General features: G+C 41.0%; 1 protein-coding gene and 1 long non-coding RNA gene across 2 annotated transcripts in view; one reads left to right on the forward strand and one right to left on the reverse strand.

Moving 5' to 3' along the window:
- The window catches only part of anks1b (ankyrin repeat and sterile alpha motif domain containing 1B), a 275,419-nt gene that overhangs the window by 7,501 nt on the left and 242,809 nt on the right, over positions 1 to 25,109 (forward strand). The gene's annotated exons all lie outside the window — the stretch shown is intronic.
- On the reverse strand, positions 827 to 19,014 carry LOC117504051. Its single transcript, XR_004558713.1, has 3 exons — positions 18,930 to 19,014; positions 18,174 to 18,178; positions 827 to 836 (listed from the first exon to the last, which is right to left on the reverse strand). It is a non-coding gene; the product is annotated as an uncharacterized LOC117504051 (long non-coding RNA).

Here is a 25,109-nt window from a genome sequence, read left to right on the forward strand (position 1 = left end):
TCACTTTGTGTGTTTTTGTTCTCCTGTCTCTCCCGCACTTTTCTGCTCTGGGTGTGAAATGTTTAGTTATTCCTCGGCCTCCTTTAGCAGTAACGGTACTTGTAATAAGTGCAGCTTATTCGTAGCTTTGGAGGCCAGGCTGGGCGAAGTGGAGGCTCAGCTCCGCACCGTGGAAAATTCTACAGCTAGCCAGGCCCCTGTAGTCGGTGCGGACCAAGGTAGCTTAGCCGCCGTTAGTTCCCCCCTTGGCAGATCCCGTGCAGTCGGGGAAAGCAAGGCTGACTGGGTGACTGTGAGGAGGACGCGTAGCCCTAAACAGAAGCCCCGTGTACACCGTCAACCCGTTCACATCTCTAACCGTTTTTCCCCACTCGACGACACACCCGCCGAGGATCAAACTCTGGTTATTGGCGACTCTGTTTTGAGAAATGTGAAGTTAGCAACACCAGCAACCATTGTCAATTGTCTTCCGGGGGCCAGAGCAGGCGACATCGAAGGACATTTGAAATTGCTGGCTAAGGCTAAGCGTACATTTGGTAAGATTGTAATTCACGTCGGCAGTAATGACACTCGGTTACGCCAATCGGAGGTCACTAAAATTAACATTAAATCGGTGTGTAACTTTGCAAAAACAATGTCGGACTCTGTTGTTTTCTCTGGGCCCCTCCCCAATCAGACCGGGAGTGAACATGTTTAGCCGCATGTTCTCCTTGAATTGCTGGCTGTCTGAGTGGTGTCCAAAAAATGAGGTGGGCTTCATTGATAATTGCAAAGCTTCTGGGGAAAACCTGGTCTTGTTAGGAGAGACGGCATCCATCCCACTTTAGAGGGAGCAGCTCTCATTTTCTAGAAATCTGGCCAATTTTTTTGGATCCTCCAAACTGTGACTGTCTAGCGTTGGGACCAGGAGGCAGAGCTGTGGTCTTATACACCTCTCTGCAGCTTCTCTCCCCCTGCCATCCCCTTATTACCCCATCCCCGTAGAGACGGTGCCTGCTCCCAGACCACCAATAACTAGCAAAAATCTATTTAAACATAAAAATTCAAAAAGAAAAAATAATATAGCACCTTCAATTGCACCACAGACTAAAACAGTTAAATGTGGTCTATTTAACATTAGGTCTCTTTCTTCTAAGTCCCTGTTGGTAAATGATATAATAATTGATCAACGTATTGATTTATTCTGCCTAACAGAAACTTGGTTACAGCAGGATGAATATGTTAGTTTAAATGAGTCAACACCCCCGAGTCACACTAACTGTCAGAATGCTCGTAGCACGGGCCGGGGCGGAGGATTAGCAGCAATCTTCCATTCCAGCTTATTAATTAATCAAAAACCTAGACAGAGCTTTAATTCATTTGAAAGCTTGTCTCTTAGTCTTGTCCATCCAAATTGGAAGTCCCAAAAACCAGTTTTATTTGTTATTATCTATCGTCCACCTGGTCGTTACTGTGAGTTTCTCTGTGAATTTTCAGACCTTTTGTCTGACTTAGTGCTTAGCTCAGATAAGATAATTGTAGTGGGCGATTTTAACATCCACACAGATGCTGAGAATGACAGCCTCAACACTGCATTTAATCTATTATTAGACTGATCATTTTTTAATAACATTTACATTTACCCTGATGGACTACCCTGCAGTGGGGAATAAGTTTCATTACACTAGAAGTCTTTCAGAAAGCGCTGTAACTAGGTTTAAGGATATGATTCCTTCTTTATGTTCTCTAATGTCATATACCAACACAGAGCAGAGTAGCTACCTAAACTCTGTAAGGGAGCTAGAGTATCTCGTCAATAGTTTTACATCCTCATTGAAGACAACTTTGGATGCTGTAGCTCCTCTGAAAAAGAGAGCTTTAAATCAGAAGTGTCTGACTCCGTGGTATAACTCACAAACTCGTAGCTTAAAGCAGATAACCCGTAAGTTGGAGAGGAAATGGCGTCTCACTAATTTAGAAGATCTTCACTTAGCCTGGAAAAAGAGTTTGTTGCTCTATAAGAAAGCCCTCCGTGAAGCTAGGACATCTTTCTACTCATCACTAATTGAAGAAAATAAGAACAACCCTAGGTTTCTTTTCAGCACTGTAGCCAGGCTGACAAAGAGTCAGAGCTCTATTGAGCTGAGTATTCCATTAACTTTAACTAGTGATGACTTCATGACTTTCTTTGCTAACAAAATTTTGACTATTAGAGAAAAAATTACTCATAACCATCCCAAAGATGTATCGTTATCTTTGGCTGCTTTCAGTGATGCCGGTATTTGGTTAGACTCTTTCTCTCCGATTGTTCTGTCTGAGTTATTTTCATTAGTTACTTCATCCAAACCATCAACATGCTTATTAGACCCCATTCCTGCCAGGCTGCTCAAGGAAGTCCTACCATTATTTAATGCTTCAATCTTAAATATGATCAATCTATCTTTGTTAGTTGGTTATGTACCACAGGCCTTTAAGGTGGCAGTAATTAAACCATTACTTAAAAAGCCATCACTTGACCCAGCTATCTTAGCTAATTATAGGCCAATCTCCAACCTTCCTTTTCTCTCAAAGATTCTTGAGAGGGTAGTTGTAAAACAGCTAACTGATCACCTGCAGAGGAATGGTCTATTTGAAGAGTTTCAGTCAGGTTTTAGAATTCATCATAGTACAGAAACAGCATTAGTGAAGGTTACAAATGATCTTCTTATGGCTTCGGACAGTGGACTTATCTCTGTGCTTGTTCTGTTGGACCTCAGTGCTGCTTTTGATACTGTTGACCATAAAATTTTATTACAGAGATTAGAGCATGTCATAGGTATTAAAGGCACTGCGCTGCGGTGGTTTGAATCATATTTGTCTAATAGATTACAGTTTGTTCATGTAAATGGGGAATCTTCTTCACAGACTAAAGTTAATTATGGAGTTCCACAAGGTTCTGTGCTAGGACCAATTTTATTCACTTTATACATGCTTCCCTTGGGCAGTATTATTAGACGGTATTGCTTAAATTTTCATTGTTACACAGATGATACCCAGCTTTATCTATCCATGAAGCCAGAGGATACACACCAATTAGCTAAACTGCAGGATTGTCTTACAGACATAAAGACATGGATGACCTCTAATTTCCTGCTTTTAAACTCAGATAAAACTGAAGCTATTGTACTTGGCCCCACAAATCTTAGAAGCATGGTGTCTAACCAGATCGTTACTCTGGATGGCATTTCCCTGATCTCTAGTAATACTGTGAGAAATCTTGGAGTTATTTTTGATCAGGATATGTCATTCAAAGCGCATATTAAACAAATATGTAGGACTGCCTTTTTGCATTTACGCAATATCTCTAAAATCAGAAAGGTCTTGTCTCAGAGTGATGCTGAAAAACTAATTCATGCATTTATTTCCTCTAGGCTGGACTATTGTAATTCATTATTATCAGGTTGTCCTAAAAGTTCCCTAAAAAGCCTTCAGTTGGTTCAGAATGCTGCAGCTAGAGTACTGACGGGGACTAGCAGGAGAGAGCATATCTCACCCGTGTTGGCCTCTCTTCATTGGCTTCCTGTTAATTCTAGAATAGAATTTAAAATTCTTCTTCTTACTTATAAGGTTTTGAATAATCAGGTCCCATCCTATCTTAGGGACCTCGTAGTACCATATTACCCCATTAGAGCGCTTCGCTCTCAGACTGCGGGCTTACTTGTAGTTCCTAGGGTTTGTAAGAGTAGAATGGGAGGCAGAGCCTTTAGCTTTCAGGCTCCTCTCCTGTGGAACCAGCTCCCAATTCAGATCAGGGAGACAGATACCCTCTCTACTTTTAAGATTAGGCTTAAAACTTTCCTTTTTGCTAAGGCTTATAGTTAGGGCTGGATCGGGTGACCCTGGACCATCCCTTGGTTATGTTGCTTTAGACGTAGACTGTGGGGGGGTTCCCATGATGCACTGTTTCTTTCTTTTTTTGCTCCGTATGCATCACTCTGCATTTAATCATTAGTGATCGATCTCTGCCCCCCTTCTTGGCATGTCTTTTTCCTGGTTCTTTCCCTCAGCCCCAACCAGTCTCAGCAGAAGACTGCCCCTCCCTGAGCCTGGTTCTGCTGGAGGTTTCTTCCTGTTAAAAGGGAGTTTTTCCTTCCCACTGTGGCCAAGTGCTTGCTCATAGGGGGTCGTTTTGACCGTTGGGGTTTTTCATGGTTATTGTATGGCCTTGCCTTGCAATATGGAGCGCCTTGGGGCAACTGTTTGTTGTGATCTGGCGCTATATAAGAAAAAAGTTGATTGAGTTGATTGATTGACTGTGGATGACTGGATGAAAGTCATATTCAGTGATGAATCTCGAATCTGCATTGGGCAAGGTGATGATGCTGGAACTTTTGTTTGGTGCTGTTCCAATGAGATTTATAAAGATGACTGCCTGAAGAGAACATGTAAATTTCCACAGTCATTGATGATATGGGGCTGCATGTCAGGTAAAGGCACTGGGGAGATGGCTGTCATTACATCATCAATAAATGCACAAGTTTATGTTGATATTTTGGACAATTGAAAGGATGTTTGGGGATGATGAAATCATTTTTCAAGATGATAATGCATCTTGCCATAGAGCAAAAACTGCAAAAACATTCCTTGCAAAAAGACACATAGGGTCAATGTATGGCATAGGGTCAATGTCAATGAGCAGATCTGATTTGATGCAGGTGTTAATTTGGGGGATGAAAATTTACAGGGTGATTCCATAATTTTTTCCTCAGAATTGAGTGATTCCATATTTTTTTCCTCTGCTTGGTCTAAAAAAGTAACCGTTACTGACTGCCACAATCTTTTTTTCTTGATTTCTTATAGTGTTTCTTAAAGCCAGAAAGTTGCCATTTGAAATGACTTTAGTTTTGTGTCGAGTCTGTGATCTGCTTTTTTTCTACAAAATTAAACAACTGAATGAACATCCTCTGAGGCCGGTGATTCCATAATTTTTGCCAGGGGTTGTAAATGTCACCACAACAACTAGCCACATATGCATATTGGAGTTGCACAGGATCCAGGGCATCTCCAAGAGAGTGCACTTTGAGGCAAAAGGACTCACCTTTGACTATTTTATGTTTTCTTTCCAAATATTCTTCCGAAAAAGGCAGAAAAATAAAATGCAAATCTGTGCTTGTTCCCATCCGTTGCCGTATTTGAATACCAGTAACTCTGATGCATCGAGGTATTTCTTTCATTCATTCTTCCTGCCTCAGACACATTTTATTTTTTCATTATAACGACTTTCTCTATTGTGATTTGCACCATGGTGCATTTTTATTATTTTCTTCTTTGTCTGTTAAATTTGTTTGCAACATTTCAGATCTGAGTTTGTGGTGTTTGCACTCGGTTTTTTTTGTTTTGTTTTGTTTACTTCTTAAAACTGGCTTAAAAAGTGGTGATTGAAAATGTAGCCATTGTTTGCAGAATAAGAAGAAAAACTGTGCGTGTGTGGGGGGGGGGTCTTGCACTGCCAACTCTGCTGACTGCAACAAATTTAGGCCTTTTTTTCTGAATATATTGCTGAAAGGCATTCTGGATTATTCATGAAATCACAAAACTGAATAGAAGAAACTGGGCAAGTGCAACTTAAGTGCCATATAACTTATTTGGCAACTTTTTTTTTTCCAAATAATAAAATATTTACTGGTATTTACTGTAATGTTTCTCTCTTCAGTAGCGGACGTTCAATTCTGTGTCCAGTTTTCACCATAAACCCGGAAAAAGTTAATCTGAGATATCAAGAAGAGTTCTGCTGCCTGGTGCTCCAAAAAGCGATTTGTAATCACTTAATATGTAGTATGATGTTCCTATCAGGGGAAAAAAAAAATAATTAAATGTGACATGCGTTCTTATAAATAGAGCCCGACCGATATGAATTTTTTGAGGCCGATGCCGATAATGATATTTGGATGAACAAAATGCAGATAATCGATAAATCGGCTGATTTGCCGATAGCCGATAAATCAGCCGATCAGCTGAACGTTTCAACCTCTTAGCAGTAAATGAAAGTTTTTCATGCTAGAAATAAGGTCTACACAGTGTGGGCTTAATAAAAAGCGTGACCAATGCAATGAAGCACATACACATTACTACATAAACTGAGTTAAATCAAACTGAGTTGAACTGAACGGGAGAAATGTGGGGTGAATGTAATCGCAAAGTTATTACAAACAACATCCTTATAAACTTACTTGTATGTTTTTGTCAGCCGATCAGTGCAGTGTTGCAGTGTGACGGCGAACTACAGGGGCCGCTGATGAACACATTTAAGCAGGGGTGTAAGCAGCTCTCAGTTGAATGGAGTCAGAGCTCCATCTACTGGACAAACAGTGCAAGGCATTTTACATTGCCGACACAAACATTATTTCAGTAACTGTTCTGTTTATGAGAAATTATCGGCGTTCTATCTGCAAAATTTCAGCCAATAGTGAGTACTTTGAAAAGGGCTTATATCGGCCGATAATATCAGCCAGCTGATATATCGGTCGGGCTCTACTTATAAATATTACCTATGACGGGGTGGCCAAGTTCGGTCCTTGAGAGCCACCTTCCTGACAGTCTTAGTTGTCTCCCTGCTCCAACATACCTGAATCCAATGAAAGACTCGTTAGCAGACTTTTAATGAGGCTTTCATGAGCCTTTAATGAGCAGGGAGACAACTAAGAGTGTCAGGAAGGTGGCTCTCGAGGACCGAATTTGGCCACCCCTGATCTATGATATAGTCTCTAGTTGTCTGTTATTCAGCTTTTCCTCAATGATCTAGTGTCATAAAAAAATCACATAATAGCGACTCGTAATACTCGTAGAATAACATATCGGGAGATAAGTGTATCATCCCAGCCTTATTTTACTCTATAATAATGTTAATTTAACACCATTTGTGTCTATTTTACTCTGCAATTTATATATTTATTTGAGAACGGGATTCCTCAAGTCGAGCACTCTGAGGCTTTTAATACGACTAGTATTAGTGAAGAAGTGAACTCGACCTGCAAGCTTTGGTGGAGGTGTGCGTTTTTTCTGAGTGCGCTTCTCGTTTTCCGGCTGATGTCGGGTTTGAGAGCGGCGTCTGTGCACCGATCTCATCTGGAGCCACAGCGATTGGGTGTGGATGAGGAAGATATGTGTGAGATTAAACTCGGAGGTCTCCGTTAGGGCCTGAGCCAAAAGCTGTTCTGCTGCGTCCTGCCAAGAACGCGAGACCTCCTCGCTCGCCAAGACACACCGATTAGTGTGCGTTCTCTCTCTCTCTCTGCACTCTGTCCTTTTTTGTCTTGTTCTCAGTCTAAATCTTTGTTTTTTTGGCGTTTGCCTCCGATCTCTCTCCATCTGGCGTTCCGGATTCCCTGTCAATATCTCTCTGGTTTCCACTCCATCTTTCTGCTCCCTCTGTTGGTCTCTGGGGACGGATGATCCTCCACCTCCCTCTGTCACTGTTTATCATTTTTCTCCTCCTGCCCTCCATCTTATCAAAAACCCGCGCGCTCACGTTTTATGGCACGCTACATCTGTTATCTCCACGAGGGAGCATCTCCTACCCATCATGCCTCTTGGCGGCGACATCACTGACGATTGTAGCAAACAATGATTTCATAAAATTCACGGCTTTTTCCCCGAAACCACAACCTGAGATTTATAGGTGTTGGTCTGCCGGCGTTTTCTGTTTCAGGAGGAAATACGATCGCGGTGGTGTCCAAGAAAGTGAAGTAGTCGCCAATTTAAAATAAATTCTGTCAGATTTGGTGAAAACGTGGCAGCGATAATTTGGGGAATGTCGGTGTTGATCACCAATCGCAGGTTAGATGAGGAGTTCTTGGGTTCGGCTGCAGTTTTGCCCAGAATCTCTGTGAATTTGCAGTATTACAACCACATAACTACTTTTTGTGTTTGCTTAGGCCTTTACCTGTCCACCGAGTGGCGGTGTTGGTATTTAATATACAGAAAACCACAGAAGTAGAGCTCCTGTTTGCAGGAGTGAAATAACCAATCGGACTGAAACATGTAACTTCAATGTAACTAATTTCCATCACGGATGTGATAAAACTATTTTCTGCAACAACTCTAGTCATTTCCAGCAGGTGACAGTGTTTAGCAGGTGGAAGACAGGACTATGGTATATCGCATAAGCAAAAAAAACACACAAAAAAGTGTTTATTTGGTTTTATCTGGTGCATCAAATTTAGCTAAATTTAAGTGGGTGTGTCCTCATTATGTGCCCTTTGAATGTGACAAGTTATAAGATGAGCGCATTTACTCTTTTTGAATTATCGTGTTTTAAACGGGAGGGGATGGAGTTTTTCTTTATTCACTCGCTGTGTTTTCCAGCGTACACGTGTAGGATTTTCCACAGCCTTGGATACTGATTCTAATATTCATTCATTCATTCATTCATGGTGGCAGCAGCTCAAGCAGCTCATCCCACACTTCCCTTTCCTCTGACAAGTCCTTTAACTCTTCCCTGGGGATCCCATTGGCATGTTTCCCATAATTCCCTGTAATCTTTCATAGTAGGAAAAGGTCTTGAGATACTTTTGTTTGTAGCATAATTTCACTCAACGGCAAATCTGTCAGACACCACAAGAGGGCGCCATGTAGTTTTCCAAACACGACTACTATTTATACTAAAACAGTAAAATCCGAAGAAGCAGCAAGAGATTAAAATACGAGTACACTGGTTTTAAACTATTGTCCTGTATTTGTAATCGGATTATGTTTAATTTATTTAATGTTATTATAGTTACTTAATTAACTATTAAGCATCGATTGCTCGTACCTTCAGTGTGCTGAATTGTTTGCTTCCGTGTGTCTCTTATTAAATTCTTTGGTGACTTTGAACACTTCAGCGTGAATAGATTCTGTAGTACGCCTGTTGTTGTTGTTGTTGTTGTGGCGTCGTTGGCGTTGATGCTGAGCAGCGGCGACGCTGAGGCGACCAGCCTACCATACAGATCTCCACATCTGTGACCTCACACGACACGACGCGTTCCGGCCGGCTCGCTGCACACTAAGAGATTGCTGCGGTTAATGAAGCGCTGCCCTTGAAGTGGATAAGATGTGAAGTGAAGAAGGCTACAAATGCTAATATCACTATGCGGTTCTAGGCTACGCCGAGAGGCACCGGACTGAAGCGGCCTGTCAACTTGTTGGGCTTTTGAAGTCTGATTCTTTTTTTTTTTTTTTCAGGGGTGCATTTTGTTTATTATATTCAACTTTGGCCATTTTCATTACCAAGGCACCAAAGAAAACACATTTTTATGCACATCCATCATCATTACTTTCACCACGGAGGTCATGGGGTCACCTGTGTCTGATTGTTTGTTTGTTTTTGAGCATGATAACAAACCAGTTATAATGAAACATGGTGGAGGATTGGGGTATGTGCCAGGGAAGGACCTCTTACATTTTGGTGTGGGTCTGTCTGAAACCATTTTGGACTGACCCTGATCTTTAATGCTGGACTTTGATCCTGATTGCTGGTAGTCGGGATCAAAAGTCAATGCTCAGAATCAAAGATTAGTAAAGAGGATAACAAAGTCAGAAATCAGGATCAAATGTCAGCTGCTGGGGTCACAGATCAAGTCTCAGGATGAAAGATCACAAGTTAGTGTATCAAAGTTGGCAATCAGGATGAAATGTGAGCTACCAAGATCAAAGATCAACTATCAGGATCAAAGATCAGAAGTCAGTATATCAAACCCTCCAGTCAGGATAAAATGTGAGCCATGTGAATCAAAGATTGTAAATCAGACATGAAGATAAGGTATCAGGATCAAAGGTCAGTAGGGAAGTTACCAGAGTCTGCATTTGGCATGAAAGTGAACTATCAAGATATAAATTCAGCAATCAGGATCAAAGATACCAAAGCCAGAGTCCCAAAGTCTTCAATTGTGATCAACTGGGAACTACTAGGATCAAAGTTCAGCAGCCAGGAAGTTGGCATTGAGGATAAAATGTGTGCAGTCTGGCTCTAGGTTCATCAGTCAGGGACAGAGATCAGTAGCCAGGGTACTAAAGTCATCAGTTGTGATGAAATGGGAACTATTATGATCAAAGTTCAGTAATCAGAATCAAAGATCATTTATCAGGATCAAAGTTCAGCAGCCAGGAGATGATAAAATGTGTGCAGCCTGGATCGAAGTTCAGCAATCAGGATCAAAAATCAGCATTCGGGATTAAAGTTCAGCGAACAGGATCAGAATTTAGCAGTCAAGATCAAAGTTTATTGATCTTGATCAGATTTCATGATCATATTTCAGTGATCAGTATGAAAGTTCAGTTATCGGCATTAAAAATCAGTCGTCAGGATGAAAAGCGCTCTATCTACCGAGTGCCATCCTAATTTTCACTATGGTGGAAAAAATAATAACTTTTCTGTTTTGCTGGCTCCGCCCCTTTTTATGCATCAACCCAAAAATGGTGGTCTCTATTCTAGGCTAAATCACCAAATTTGCATAAAATTGCCTCATAATTTTTTAGTGATTTCTCAAGCAGAGTCTGCAGTGTAAACAGACGCACACGCGTTTGTCAATTACAGAAAGATTTCTAGATAATGCCTTTAATATGACCAGAATTCCAAACTTTTTTCTGGTGATTAATATTTTCAGCAGTAATTTGTTTTTAAGTTTCCAACATTTCGAAGAGAAGCTCATTATAAAATGCACAGCTGCAGAGTTTTAACCCGGTTTTTATTTTATACCAGGTTCTTCAAACACGGCTGTCTGCTCTCATCCATGTGAGCGGAGGTGGAATTATGAAAACTTAATTCATGAAGCTGACCATCAAATGTGAAAAGTTATATTAGTTTCTAGATGGGGGAAAACTTTAAAGCTCAGTATCTCCGACTTCAGCTCCCCTGAATGCAGACGAGGCCTCGGTCCTCTCTGCAGGATTCTATCACAGTCCACATTCTTCCCGTTAATGAAGCTCAGTGACTGGATGCTCCCTATAAATCTGTGTGATCGTCACCTCTTCCCTCACGTTCCGGCTTCCTGCCGGCTAAAATAAGATATATGCGACAAACTGGTCCTTTTTTTTAAGACATCAAATATTCATCTGCCCCTCAACCGCTGAATGAAAAATTGAGAATATATCAACTATCAAGTTCTCATTTTCTCCCTCTCGGAAATTCAGGATTCACTTATTCCCTTCCAGCTCAGAAAGCAGCATGGTTTGGGACTGTATCTCTAGTGTCCTGCAGAATGCTTTATGCAAAATAATTTGTGTGAGATTTATTTGAGACGGATCCATGAGAAATCACAGCTGGCTGTGGTTAATTATTTTGGATCTTTGGATGGATTCTGAGGGATGAAGGGAAACTGGGAATTGCAGTAAGATAATTTTTTTGTGTATCCGTTTTCCTCATTCTTTGCATTGTCGTTTGTAAAAAAAAAAAAAAAATGATGGGAAGGAAAGAGATACAGATTTGGGTTTGGAAGGATTTCTATCTGTATGCGCATTAGAAGGAATGATTGAAGGTTTGAGGGCGGAGTTTGCGTGCACATATGGTTTCAGGCTGCAGGCCGTGCACGTGCGCACACCTGATGGTCCTCAGGGGGACGTCTGCAAATTAGAAATTTAACCTCTAACCAACCTTTCTTCTGCTATTTCTTTGTTTCCAGCTTCTTCCATTCAACGGTGATATTTTTAAAATACTTTTTCACTGTTGCCCACGGCAACCGAGATTGCACATCAGTTTTGTCATTTAGTGAGTGAAAAACGTGTTTCCTGTTAAAAAATATTAGAGGTGTTTTTGCATTATTTTTGGTTATTGTCATTATTTATGTCTGTCCACCCGTCACAGGGTTGGTGGTTCGATCCCCGGTCCCTCCTGTATAGACGCTGAAGTGTCCGGGTTGAAGTGTTGCTGGGTTACTGCCCAATATTTTGGATTAAAATTAAAACTTTTAAAATATGAGCTTATTTATAAAATAAGTTATAAATAAGCAGAAGTGTGCATGTTGTCGGACACGTGTGTTCATCTCTCCAAAAATCCCTCCCGAATCCGTCCCCCTGCTTTGTTGTCTTGGAGGGGGACAAACTTTCTAACAAAGAGAAGTTGTGTTTTACAACAAGCACAACACTGTTACATTGTAGCTACTGTAAATTTAATGCCTTTAAATACAGGTCACACATTTTTTTTACAGGAACTGTGAAAAGGATTAAATTTGGTGTGAATTTTATCTTTTTTAAATTTTTTTTTGTTTTGTTTTGGGTTTTTTTTTGGAGCCTTGTATTGAAGGGGACAGTTTTAAACAAAATTTACAAGTTTCTAAAGGTGATAAAAAGCATATTAGTTCAAAAAATATCTCCCACCAGCATTAAATAAATAGATGAGACAGTATTGGCAGATTATTATTATTATTTACATAAAATATAGTCCTACATTTTATAATTTAACAACAGTGCAAGTTGAAATATACAGTTACTTTTTTTTTTGACACACAAATTTACCCACAAAACAAACTTATTTCCAACTGTATCTTCTTAATAAATCATTATAGCGCTTAGATAATTACTTGATAATTCACTATGTGCACCTGAGGTGCACAAAACTAGTATTACTGAAATAAGCTAAAGAATCGAGTCACAATTGCACTGTTAATACCCATTTTTCACTATGTACCCTTAAATATAGAAGTATTCTCAAAGTTCTGTGTGATTATGTCTAAGCCCCTTCAAATAATAATAATATATGTATACAACAAATTTTTTATTTACAATTTAGAACAATGGGTCTTAAAAGCAGTGTAAATGGTATGTTGTAATATTTGACAAATGCTATTATTACTAAAAGGGCTTATTGTAAACTCTGTACATGTTGAAAAAGCTCACTGCATGCATCGAGCCACCTTCTAAATATGGTTTTTCCTTCGATAAACTAAGTTAGGGAAAAAACCTACATTTCCTGGCTTTTAGCAGGTCGTTTAATTCTACTTTTTTTAATGCTAATAAAAATTTGAATTTCTCCTGTGGATCTTTGATCGCAGGACTTAAGTCCCTGAACATGTCACTTTCCTGAATGAACATCTCTCACATAGGGGACGGATGATGTAGTCTTATATGGTATTATTAGGGCGGTATTTATGCTAAACAGGCATTCATTGTTTACAATGTATTCACAGCGCTTTACTTTTTCGACATTTGTTATGTTACAGCATTATTCCAAAGTGGATGAAATTCATCCGCCTTCACATTCAGTGTATTGGTGGAGTTCTGCTGACTCGGCGCTCCTGTTTCTGATTTTGGTGGAGACCCCCTGCTGGCTGCAGCCTTGGCACGGTCTCTTTGTGTGCCTGTGTGTGCGTGTGGCTACAATGGGCTTCCCTCACATCCAACGATGTCTTTCTTCTTGCCCGGTTGCTTGTACCCCGTCGTTGCCGGTCCTTACATTCCTCTTTGCCTCTTTGTGTTTATCGGGCAGCCTGTCTGCTCTTTGGCATCTCCGCTCAGCCAAAAAAGATTTTTTTTTTTTTATAGCTGCTCCCCTACGTCTCCGCTCGCACGCCCCTTCTGTTTTGTGAATGCGGGCGAGTAAATGAATCTCTTTGTCTACGCGCAGTTTAACCCGCTAATCAGGCCATTCACTGATTACACGCTTCCAGCTAATCAGGTAGACTTGGGTCTGACTGCGTGCACGTGTGTAAGTGTGTGATGGCTTTGTCGGTGTGTCTGTGTAGGGGTATTCGGTGACGCGGTGTCATCACCCCATTGGTTGGGCTCAGCGGTAGACGAGTGCTACATGCGACTAATCGAATTTGGGAAATGATGTATTGAATGGTGGATTTGCTGTGCGTTTTTTTTTTTTTTTGTGGCTGCCTGTGTGCACAGAGGAGGATTGGGCGGGGGTGGAGGGGAGGGAGATAGAGGGGGAAATCAGTTATCATTGCAGATAACAGGCAGGGTGTGGATTTACTACCGGGGCCTTCTTCCGCTCTTCTTTTCCTGCATGGAAGTATAGTCACCGACCTGTTTGTTCCTCCATTCACAGCCAGAGCTTTTTTTTTTTTTTTAACTATTGTTTTTAATTTGCATGTCAAAGTGCATGACTATTTCCCGTCACAAAGTGTAGCTTGAGCTACCTGTGGTGAATAAAGTGCTGGAAATGGAAAGCGGGAATTTGGAACTGGTGAAGGGAACAGAAGCGACTATGAAAGCGAACTTGCATCATCCCCTAAAGGTGAGGAAATGTTATACGAGGTCTGACAGCTGTGCTGGTGCCTCGCTTCACCACCCAGGTAGACCACCGGTCCATGGTCACCTCCTGAAGTAGCCACACATCGGCTGCAGGTCGGTGACACGTGGTGCTCCCTTTGGCCTTTTTCTAGTTGCTGGCGTCCCTCAGTGTGGTGCACCTCTATGCTGGATCACGCTTAAGGAGCAACATCACATAGCTGATGTGCTTTCCCCATCCTAGTGGTATGCCATCGTCAGCCATGTCCTTCAACGAGATCTTTTTTCTTGAACGGGCTTCCGTAATATGCAGTCCAAGACGGGACGTTGAAATGTGCCAGACGGCAGAGACTGACATTTTATCAATATGTGTCCTGCCTCCGCGTGAGTCACTGTGACAAGGCATTCGTGTGATCTAATCTGCATTGTCACGTTGCCCTTGTGCATTCAAGGTTCTATTTAGACCTCAGTAGATTCGCTTTGAGACTTTTTGGGCTTTGAGAGTAAACAGTTTTTGACGACAGGTCAGGGCCACGTACTGCCGCCGATATCTTTGCAGGAGGACGAAGGTCCACAGTCTGTGAGCTCAGGATTTCTTTGGAAGTAGCTTCCCAGAAACAAAACCCAATCCAGGTTCTAATTGGGGTGATGTGCAAAATCCACCCTGGCATCTTTGGGTTTGAATCTAACGTGTCTCATATTGAACACTTCTGGTTTTGTGATGCATCACGAGAAAAATGCTTCTGCAGGTTGAGCTGTAAATAGAGACCATTCTATAATGTCAGGCCAGTTTTCATAGTTAATCTTCTCCATTCATCAGCTTCTTGCATCTGCATCTCTCCCTCTTTCTCTCTCTCCTTTTTTTCAGTCTTTCACTCCAGTTGTCCCCTGGGCCGACTGCTTTTAGACCAGACTCGTAAACTCTTTAAAAGCTTCTGTTTCAGACGCTTGACCTCGTCGCTCTTTGATAGTCCGTTTCCGCGTTGGGCGCGCATGCATTTGTCATTCTGAAGTGTTTGCACGCTTCATTTAAAGCAGCCATTAATGCGCCGGCGTTGTTTAAATGTCAGTGATATATTTCAATCCACCGATCCTTCTTCATGATGAAACTAAAGAAGGTTTTTGGATTGTAACCAGAGCTGGTCAGGATTGATTGTAGTTCCACAGATGTGAAATATTTATTCTGATGACCTCATATTCGCCATCGTGCTTTAAACATAATGTAACACAACTGTTTATATTTGCATTTTGCTGTATTTATTTTGTTGTTGCTTTCTTTGCAGACTCACTTTGTGAATACTCACTGATCATAACACGTTCAGAATTTTATTGATGACTGGAGTACCGAGTTGTTTCATTGGGTAAATGACAGTCGGACGCTTCACGACAGGAGGTTTTATATGAACAGACTCTAGAAGAGTCCAGGAATTGCCACACCTAAGTTGCTCCAGTGCTGTAGAGAGCAATTAATAATCCCAACCTGCAAGAACGAAGTGTTTAGTGCAGGAGATAACAGAATATTTACAGAGAAGCCTTTCAAATGGTGATGCAAGCACCAAATTTGGCATAAATACTCCTTAAACATTACTCCTTTGAAAAAGCAGAGTGGCCGCTTGAATTTTCAATGGGCCACCAAGTAGGGGTCAATTGATGAATTACACAGGAGTCAAAATATAGAAATGCTTCAATCATATTCAAAGGTTTTCCATATTATTTGTCTGATCATAAAAGTTTCAAAAATATATAGTTTGGACTATCTATGACTGAATTCTATGGAGTTATGGCGTAAAAAAAATAGCAAAAATTGTGACAAAGGTCAATTTCAGTTTGTACAGGGGTCAAAAGTTAAAGTTGCTCCAATTTTGGTAAAAAGTGGTGCAAATTATTGGTTGAGCTACAACCCCTGGCAAAAATTATGGAATCACCGGCTTCGGAGGATGTTCATTCAGTTGTTTAATTTTGTAGAAAAAAAGCAGATCACAGACATGACACAAAACTAAAGTCATTTCAAATGGCAACTTTCTGGCTTTTAAGAAACACTATAAGAAATCAAGAAAAAAAAAATCGTGGCAGTCAGTAACGGTTACTTTTTTAGACCAAGCAGAGGGAAAAAAATATGGACTCACTCAATTCTGAGGAATAAATTATGGAATCACCCTGTAAATTTTCATCCCTAAAACTCACACCTGCATCAAATCAGATCTGCTCGTTGACATTGACCCTATGCCATGACATTGACCCTATGTGTCTTTTTGCAAGGAATGTTTTCACAGTTTTTGCTCTATGGCAAGATGCATTATCATCATGAAAAATGATTCCATCAACCCCAAACATCCTTTCAATTGTCCAAAATATCAACGTAAACTTGTGCATTTATTGATGATGTAATGACAGCCATCTCCCCAGTGCCTTTACCTGACATGCAGCCCCATATCATCAATGACTGTGGAAATTTACATGTTCTCTTCAGGCAGTCATCTTTATAAATCTCATTGGAACAGCACCAAAAAAAAGTTCCAGCATCATCACCTTGCCCAATGCAGATTCGAGATTCATCACTGAATATGACTTTCATATGACTTTTCTTTAGCCCAGTGTAACCTTGTTTTTTTCTGTTTAGGTGTTAATGATGGCTTTCGTTTAGCTTTTCTGTATGTAAATCCCGTTTCCTTTAGGCGGTTTCTTACAGTTCGGTCACAGACGTTGACTCCAGTTTCCTCCCATTCATTCCTCATTTGTTTTGTTGTGCATTTTTTCGATTTTTGAGACATATTGCTTTAAGTTTTCTGTCTTGACGCTTTGATGTCTTCCTTGGTCTACCAGTATGTTTGCCTTTAACAACCTTCCCATGTTGTTTGTATTTGGTCCAGAGTTTAGACACAGCTGACTGTGAACAACCAACATCTTTTGCAACATTGCGTGATGATTTACTCTCTTTTAAGAGTTTGATAATCCTCTCCTTTGTTTCAATTGACATCTCTCATGTTGGAGCCATGATTCATGTCAGTCCACTTGGTGCAACAGCTCTCCAAGGTGTGATCACTCCTTTTTAGATGCAGACTAATGAGCAGATCTGATATGATGCAGGTGTTAGTTTTGGAGATGAAATTTACAGGGTGAGTCCATAATTTATTCCTCAGAATTGAGTGAGTCCATATTTTTTTCCTCTGCTTGGTCTAAAAACGTAACCGTTACTGACTGCCACAATTATTTTTACTTGATTTCTTATAGTGTTTCTTAAAGCCAGAAAGTTGCCATTTGAAATGACTTTAGTTTTGTGTCATGTCTGTGATCTGCTTTTTTCTACAAAATTAAACAACTGAATGAACATCTTCCGAGGCCGGTGATTCCATAATTTTTGCCAGGGGTTGTAATAGGATTAATAAATGGAATAGGTTTGGCTGTGTTGAATGTTTGGTTTGCGAAGTAAAGATTAAACAATGTTGACGTCCATTGAGTTCTATGACATGTGACATATGTGACTCCGTAACTTGATAACTAAGTATGACACATGATGCAAACTACTCCTTCTTAAAACCCTGTTAACTTAACCAATTTTCATTAATTGTTTCCAAAATTGGAGCAACTTTAACTTTTGACCCCTGTACAAACAAATTGACCTTTGTCACTGTTCATGCTCTTTTTACCCCATAACTCCATAACATATAGTTGCATATAGTCCAAACTATAACTTTTTGGAATCTCTGTGATCAGACAAATAATGTGATTGGAGTATCTTTTAATTTTGACGCCTGTGTAATTCTTCAATTGACTCCTACTTGGCTGCCTATTGAAAATTCAAGTGGACACCCTGCCTTTTAACTGGATTTGCATAGCGATGAGGTCATGAATCAGAGACTGAAAAATCATATTTTGGCTCATTCAGACTTAGTGCAGGAAATAACTGAAACAATACTTCACATGGTGATACAAGCACCAAATCTAACTCTATTACTTAAGATAGAAAAATACAGTATTTTGATACAACTTAAAAGTGACACCAAGACACACTCTAGGTTCTAGATGACCTTACTATAGGTCAAGAGGTCATCCAGTGCAGAATTATACCTAGAGCTGGCTGGGGGATTTGCTGGTTCCCAGGTTGGTTTGATTGAATTTTATTGGCAAAATCTCAGACATCATAAACAAAAGTTTGGCAGGGTATATAGGAGTCAGCCTGTATGTGGATCCATCTGTCCAAATGCAGGGGTGAGAGTCCCCCCGATGACTGAGAGTGTTTCTTCAGAGATTGACCAGTGGGTATTGCTTACGCTCAGGTTTGCGTGGGTAGCCTCCTCCAGCACTGTGAGTATGAACTCCAGACAGTCCCCAGTGCCTGACTGGGTTGTAAATAGCCATGGGAAAGAGAAACACTGGCTTTGACTCTGGACTAGGCCTCTTTCTCACATCCCTTTATTCTCCCTCCTACCAGTTTCACCTCTGCTTTACTCGACCAAATCCCTCTGCCTTTTAATTGATTAGTGGCTCCACTTTAGTCTAAGCTTTCTGTTCAAATTCCTCAAATACAGTGATTTTGTTTCTTACAATATTATTAGCTGCCAGTGTGCGAATGAAGCTGCTCGCTCACTGTGCAAGCGCAGCACTTCTGCAAATTCACAGTGTTTTGCAGAAAGGCTCCAATTAAACATCTTTTCCTGTGTATAACAAAAAGTCCACTTTTGAACAGTGAACTGAATTTTAAAAAATGTGATGTTGGCTTGCAGGCCTTGAGTCCCCTGTTTCAGAAATGTGTGCAGTGCGACAATGATGGCTTTGTGACCTTCAGTATTTGGTCAAGGTCACTCATCAGTGGACATGACCTAGACCTTAAAGGGATGCACCCCTGCTGCAAATGTGGTAAACCTGTGTGAAGTCTATAAAAAGTTATAGAGAGTACAGTGTTTTGAACACACAGACGGACAGCATTTCTATGTCCCTCTGTTGGAGTGATGGAGGACAGTAATCTCTCCCTTCATTCCTCTTCTAATTTGGAAAAAACCCAAATGAAACCACACCTGCTCCTAAATTCCACCATGCATGTAAGTTTACTTCGTGCAGCAATTCCCAACATGTCCAACAGGTGGCAGTCTGGTTTATGGATTTTCTACAATACCTCAAAAATAGTCAGTCCTATCATAATTGTAGCTCAACGAATTAAAAGAGCAAATATTGTAATGAGGATAAATCGGTATCGCTTACATCATATACCATAAATGTGTCTGCCATCTGCTGGACGTGTCTGGGTTTCTGGGTTTATTGCAAGGAATAATGTCATCATCACATGCATGATGGACATTGGGAGCAGGTGTGGTTGAGGTTACTTATAGCTTGAAATGACCTTGTTAGTTTCTCTCATTTCCAAAGCCTAGATGGCCTAGGTGGCCACCTAGGGTAACGCGGCTTGATTTTTAGTCGATTATTAATACCAAATTTGTAAGCCAAATTCGTAAACCAAATTTTAGCATCTTTTGTTTCACATTTTTTTAGGAAATCGTGTCAGTGTTTTCAAATGTGTAGCAAAGAACTCCTTAGAATAGCTAAAAATAACACTTCTTCCAGACAGGTTTTTGTTGTGTTGAATTTGTCTAAGCTCCGCCGGGGCTCAAAGTGAGATGTTAGGATGAATTCCTTTGATACGGGAGGCAGAGAGGCAAAGCTGATCGAAGGCTGGAGAGGCAACAATTATTATGGTAATGCTTTTCCATCATTCCACAGCTGAAATGTGGACTGCACATTTGTGTTTCGCCAGCTGCTCAGACGCCCGCCGCAGACGCGTTGACAGCGACGGTCATCCAGGCCGTTTTCACAAACGAATTGAGCTTTCACAAATGATCTGTCACTCCTCTCTCTTTCTCGTTCTTGTCACTTTTCATCTCTCTTTCTCACCGTGCTGTCCTCTGTGTGATAGCCTCTCTGTCTGGTTTGAACACGTAATCAGACGTGCACTCACACCCGCACCTGTGCACGACCCAACTGTCATCTGCCACCTCGGCTCAGCGGGAGCAGTCGGTTTAGATCTGCGTGTTCTGGATCAAGGGGCGTCCGACCGTCTGTTGTTGCAGTGGAAGGTACTGGGAAAGGCAGGGCATGGCACCAGGCACCGGGTAGTTCAGCGGGTGTCATCTCACATGTCCTTGTTGGCGCCAATTTCACCAATGAAAATTCAAAATTTGTCAGGCTTTATAATAGATTTGTTCTACATATAAGACACTTGTTTCAACAATTATGATATTAAATATGGCTACTGTGATCAATTTTTCATTCTCCTACACTGGAAAACAAGCAGTGGTGGCCTTGGTGGCCATGAGACTTTGAATTTGGTAATAACAAAAAACAAAAACAGACAAATCAAGCTACACATAACTTCTTCTACAGGTCAGGTCTGGCCGGGAGACTGTGCTGGTGAACAGCCATGGTCCAAGATGGCAACCACTCAAGCAGACAACCGATCCATCCCAACCTCTGCAGCCAGGTGAAATGTGGGCACCCACTTGACCTTCTCCAGGTTCTAAGGTTCTCAACACTTAGCCCAAAGAAATGTGCCATATGGCCAAAATGGTGTAGCTGAAGTTCCCTTACAATGCAGGTGATACTCCTTATCTTAGTCTCCTCAAGTAACTATTTGCTTCACATGAAGTCATTCAGTGCTACACAAGGATCCTCCCAAAAGACCTTATGCCAAAGACATGTGTTCATCACCTTAGGTGACCTGTTAGCATCCAAGTCTCACAACTATGCAACAAAACAGGAAACACCAGTACCCTAAAGACTTGGACTTTCATTCTCTTGCAGAGACGTTACCCTCGCCAAACACCTCTGTCCAGCAACTGCACGATTCCCAGGCTTCTCTTGATCCTCAAAGACCAGGAACCCAGAGATATGAATGTCGCTGATGAGATCAGTGAATGTGTCCACAAGTTCGACACTGTCACAGCATACGGGTACACTTCTGACAGCCAAGTCCAGGAAGTCATTGAAAGCAGGACAATTGCCAAACCAGATACTTGGACTTCTCATTTATCTTCTCAATTACTGTGTTTGTGGCATCCATTTGACTCTGCAAAGTCAAGGACAAATGAGCCCATCCTCACTAACAAAGACGCCAAAGCTGCTGGCTTCTACAACCTGACCCAACAGTCAATCCATACACGCGCTGAACAGTGTAGGAGTCAGTTGTGCATCTGTTGCATTTTGAAGCAAACGCTTTGTTCTCAACAGCAGACATCCCTCCTATAATCCACTGGGCTCTCCATGTGGTGGGATCCACATTGGTGTTTATCTCTGGATTTTATTGATCGGTTACGGAGGACTCCTCTCTGGTACTTTCTCCTGATGCGAGCTGTGGTAACCACGTGGTACATCTGCCCACCTTACACTGTAATACATGAAACATTAGTGCAACCTACGCTGTGTTTTATCTCAGTTCTTTGCTAGCTCTCCAATCGTTTTATTTTTGAAAGCGGTTACTGTATTACAGAGCAGTAAATAATTATCATTCTGGGTGGCACTGTCACAACGTAACACTCTGGTTAATTTGAATAACCAAAGAATTGATTGCAGTTGTAATTTCCTTATTCAAACACAATTCAGCCACTGGAGATTAAAACCTTCATGAATTAGTGTTTGGCTAAAAGCATGTAAGAACTGCCTACACAGAAAAGCAAATGATTTGTTTGTTTTTTTAAAGATGACAAAAGTCAGAAATGAAGCATGGTGGCACGTTGTCTTTTAAATTTGTGATGCTGCTGGAATTAGGGCTTAACTTTCGTTTGTTCTTTTGGCTTCATTTGTTTTCTCTCTTCCATTGGTTGCTGTTCGTAGGCATTCGTTTAATCTGCACCAGTGCTCATCAAAGCCCAGTTTTCTGCTTTGAATTTAGTAAGTCCCTTCGGCTGCTCCCTTATTTGCACTTGGGGTCGCCACTGCAAATCCAAGGTGGATCTGCATGTTGAATTGGCACAAGTTTTACGCCGGATGCCCTTCTTGACGCAACTCCACATTACATGGAGAAATGTGGCAGGGGTGGGATTTGAACCCGGAATCTTCTGAACTGAAACCAAGCGCATTAACCACTTGGCCACCACCCCTGCTTCTGCTTTGAATTTACAGTTGTTATTTTTCTCTAATTCAGTATTCAGCTGTTGCAGAACTGAACTGTATTTATTTTGAAGACAAGACCCTGTGTCATTTTAAAAAACTATACGTTATTGTTAGGGTTTGATATTAGTTTGTTTCTAATTGTCTGAGATGAGAAGAATTGATGCTTGGATATCACACGTACTCTGTTGTGTTGTCCAAATTGGACGAACGCTAATTTGAAATAATTAGCAGAGACAGACACACTTAATAAAGGAAAAAAAACAAAAAAAAAACATATACATATATATATATGTATATATATTTAACAACACGGAACACATTGGCGGACAAGCCTGTTGTACTTCTCATCTTACAACACTGCTACTTTATGTTCAGCCTTGCTCACGAATGCATTTCCAATAAACAGCGGTAAAAAAACTTGATGCTGACAACACTCCTGATGGAATGTGCACTCGGAGCATCTCTTAAAGGTGGAATATGGCATGAATATTACATATGAAGAAGGAATGCACATCGAAGAACAAAAAGTAAAGATGGCGCGATGAAGCCTCATCTGACTAAAGCTTCGCTTCAAACCTTTCAGCCAAATACTTCACCAAAAGCTCAGTTATTTCATCTCCTTTAACAGCTCATTGGAGACTACTGACATCTACTGGTCAAATAATGTATAGCGCACTTTCTATGATATTACAAACTCGAGGCTACCTTGCAGTTTTTGCAAATGTGAAAAACAGCCATTATTATAGTTGTCATTGATCATTATAAGACAGATAGGACAGATGAGATAAATTAGACTGATAGAACAGTAATGAATGAATATCTTTTACCTGCTCTCCAAATATGGACCCAGTTGTTGATTTGGCACAAATATATGCCGATATATCAAAGCTTTGGGGACTGCCAACATTGTGCACCAAAGATACTTCCTGGTAATAAGGACTTCTCATATTCGGAAAGGCTACACAAATTAAAACTTCCTACTTTATCTTTCTGAAGGCTCTGTGGAAATATGATTGAGATGTACGGAATTCTGTCTGGAAACTATGATTCTGAAGTGTCTGGTTTTCTTAAACTGAGTGAACAAATTCCCAAGTTGACAGGCAATAACCTTAAGATTGCTAAGACCAGTCCTAGTACTGACCTATGTAAGCATCCTTTCGCAATTAGGAGTATGGATACTTGAAACAACCTGCCTGACTGTAGTTATATCTGCACGTGTATGAACAGTTTTAAGCATTGCTTCGATAAACTTTGGAAGAACCTACCTCTGGCCTGCGATCACAAAGATGCGCCTACTACCAAGATATATCAAGATCGACATATCTGTATTACTACCGAGACATCCTACAAGGATTCGCAGAAGAGTGGACCGAATGGGCACTTGGTCTTGCATCATCGGTCATCATCGGTTGGTTAGGTTGGTAGGTTTACCAACCGGTTCACTCTTTTTTCCTTTATGTATGTTTTAACCTTTTACCCTTCAATAATCTGAATATATTCCCTTAGATCGTGATATTTTATATATTTATTTTTCTTTGATTGGCTAGATCAAGTGTGTCTGTTTGTCTGGAGCTGGATCTCACAAAGTGCTTGGTGGATGTTCTCGATATTAGGTGTAATGTTGTAGAGTGACATTTAGCAGTCCTTGCTGGCAACCGGACTTGGATATGAATCGGGAACGTGTTTTTATTCATTGCTCAGTGTTTGATATTTCAAGCTCATTAAAATGCAGAATGCAGAAAGACCTTTTCATTTTGAGTTGACGATGAGTTTGTATTAAGGATTGCACTTCCTTGTCAGTCGGTGGGCTTGTTGAATTTTCTATGACCCCCCCCCCCCACAGTCTTTTCATTTAGCGTTATTCTTCTGAATGTCCTCATGGACTGCAGGAAACTTGCATCCAACCATGAGAGGAATGTGCCTGGAGTAGGAACTTAAAAAAATCTCATTACTGGACTTAAAGGGGAATCCTGAGGGACAGATGAAGAAATCCTCATGTCTTTCTCTGTTTTTCCTTCTCTTTGGCTCCTTGCCCATTGCTGTCACACTCTACCTCTCCAGAGTTCTTGCTTCACGTCAGTTTGTCATCCGTGGCGTTCGCGCATCTGCCTGGTTGCGATAATGGCTACCCCTGTCAACAAGAAGCAGGGGAGGGCAGCAGAACGCCGGGAGGCCTCGGCAGCTCACAGACACACAACCCCAATTAATTTACAAAACGTGTTTCCCAGCCTGATGATTGTGGGGTCGGTAAATGTTTGCCTACTCATTGAACGCTTTGTTGCCGCCCGGAGCCGCGGGTTAGTTAGCATGCAGGATGTTCATGGAAGACTGAACAGGTGGGCGGGAGAAAAGAAGAGGAGGATGAAGGGGGAAAAAGCAAGAAATATGAAGGTGCAAAAGCTACTAGTTTGAAATTGTACCATCTCAGCAAACGTCACCCACTACTCTAAGTCTTCTTTTGTCTCCTCCAACACATGGGCACCGTTCGCGACATTTCCAGACTAAACCACTGATGGCAGTCATGAAAGCAGCCGGAGCTTGAAGTCTACCAATTATTCAACCAGATATTCTGTTTTTAAAGGGTTCATTTTTAATGAAAAGCTTTGACTGTGCTGTGGGGAGGTTTCTGGACATATTTGTTGGGGGCTTTGTCAAAGACTGTCTCATTCTTGCACCATCAGAAAGTTGGCATTAAAAGTGTTCTTGGGTAGATTTTAAACCCTAATCACCAGTTCTATTTTGGTGTATTGCTTTGTTGATTTCTGCAGATGATGTACTGTAGTTCAAATGCCTTCTTGACAACGTGACCTCCAATGTACATTAGCAGGGTTTGCAACTGAGTG

This window comes from Thalassophryne amazonica, chromosome 22 (genome assembly GCF_902500255.1).
Source record: "Thalassophryne amazonica chromosome 22, fThaAma1.1, whole genome shotgun sequence".
Taxonomy (NCBI): Eukaryota; Metazoa; Chordata; class Actinopteri; order Batrachoidiformes; family Batrachoididae; genus Thalassophryne; species Thalassophryne amazonica.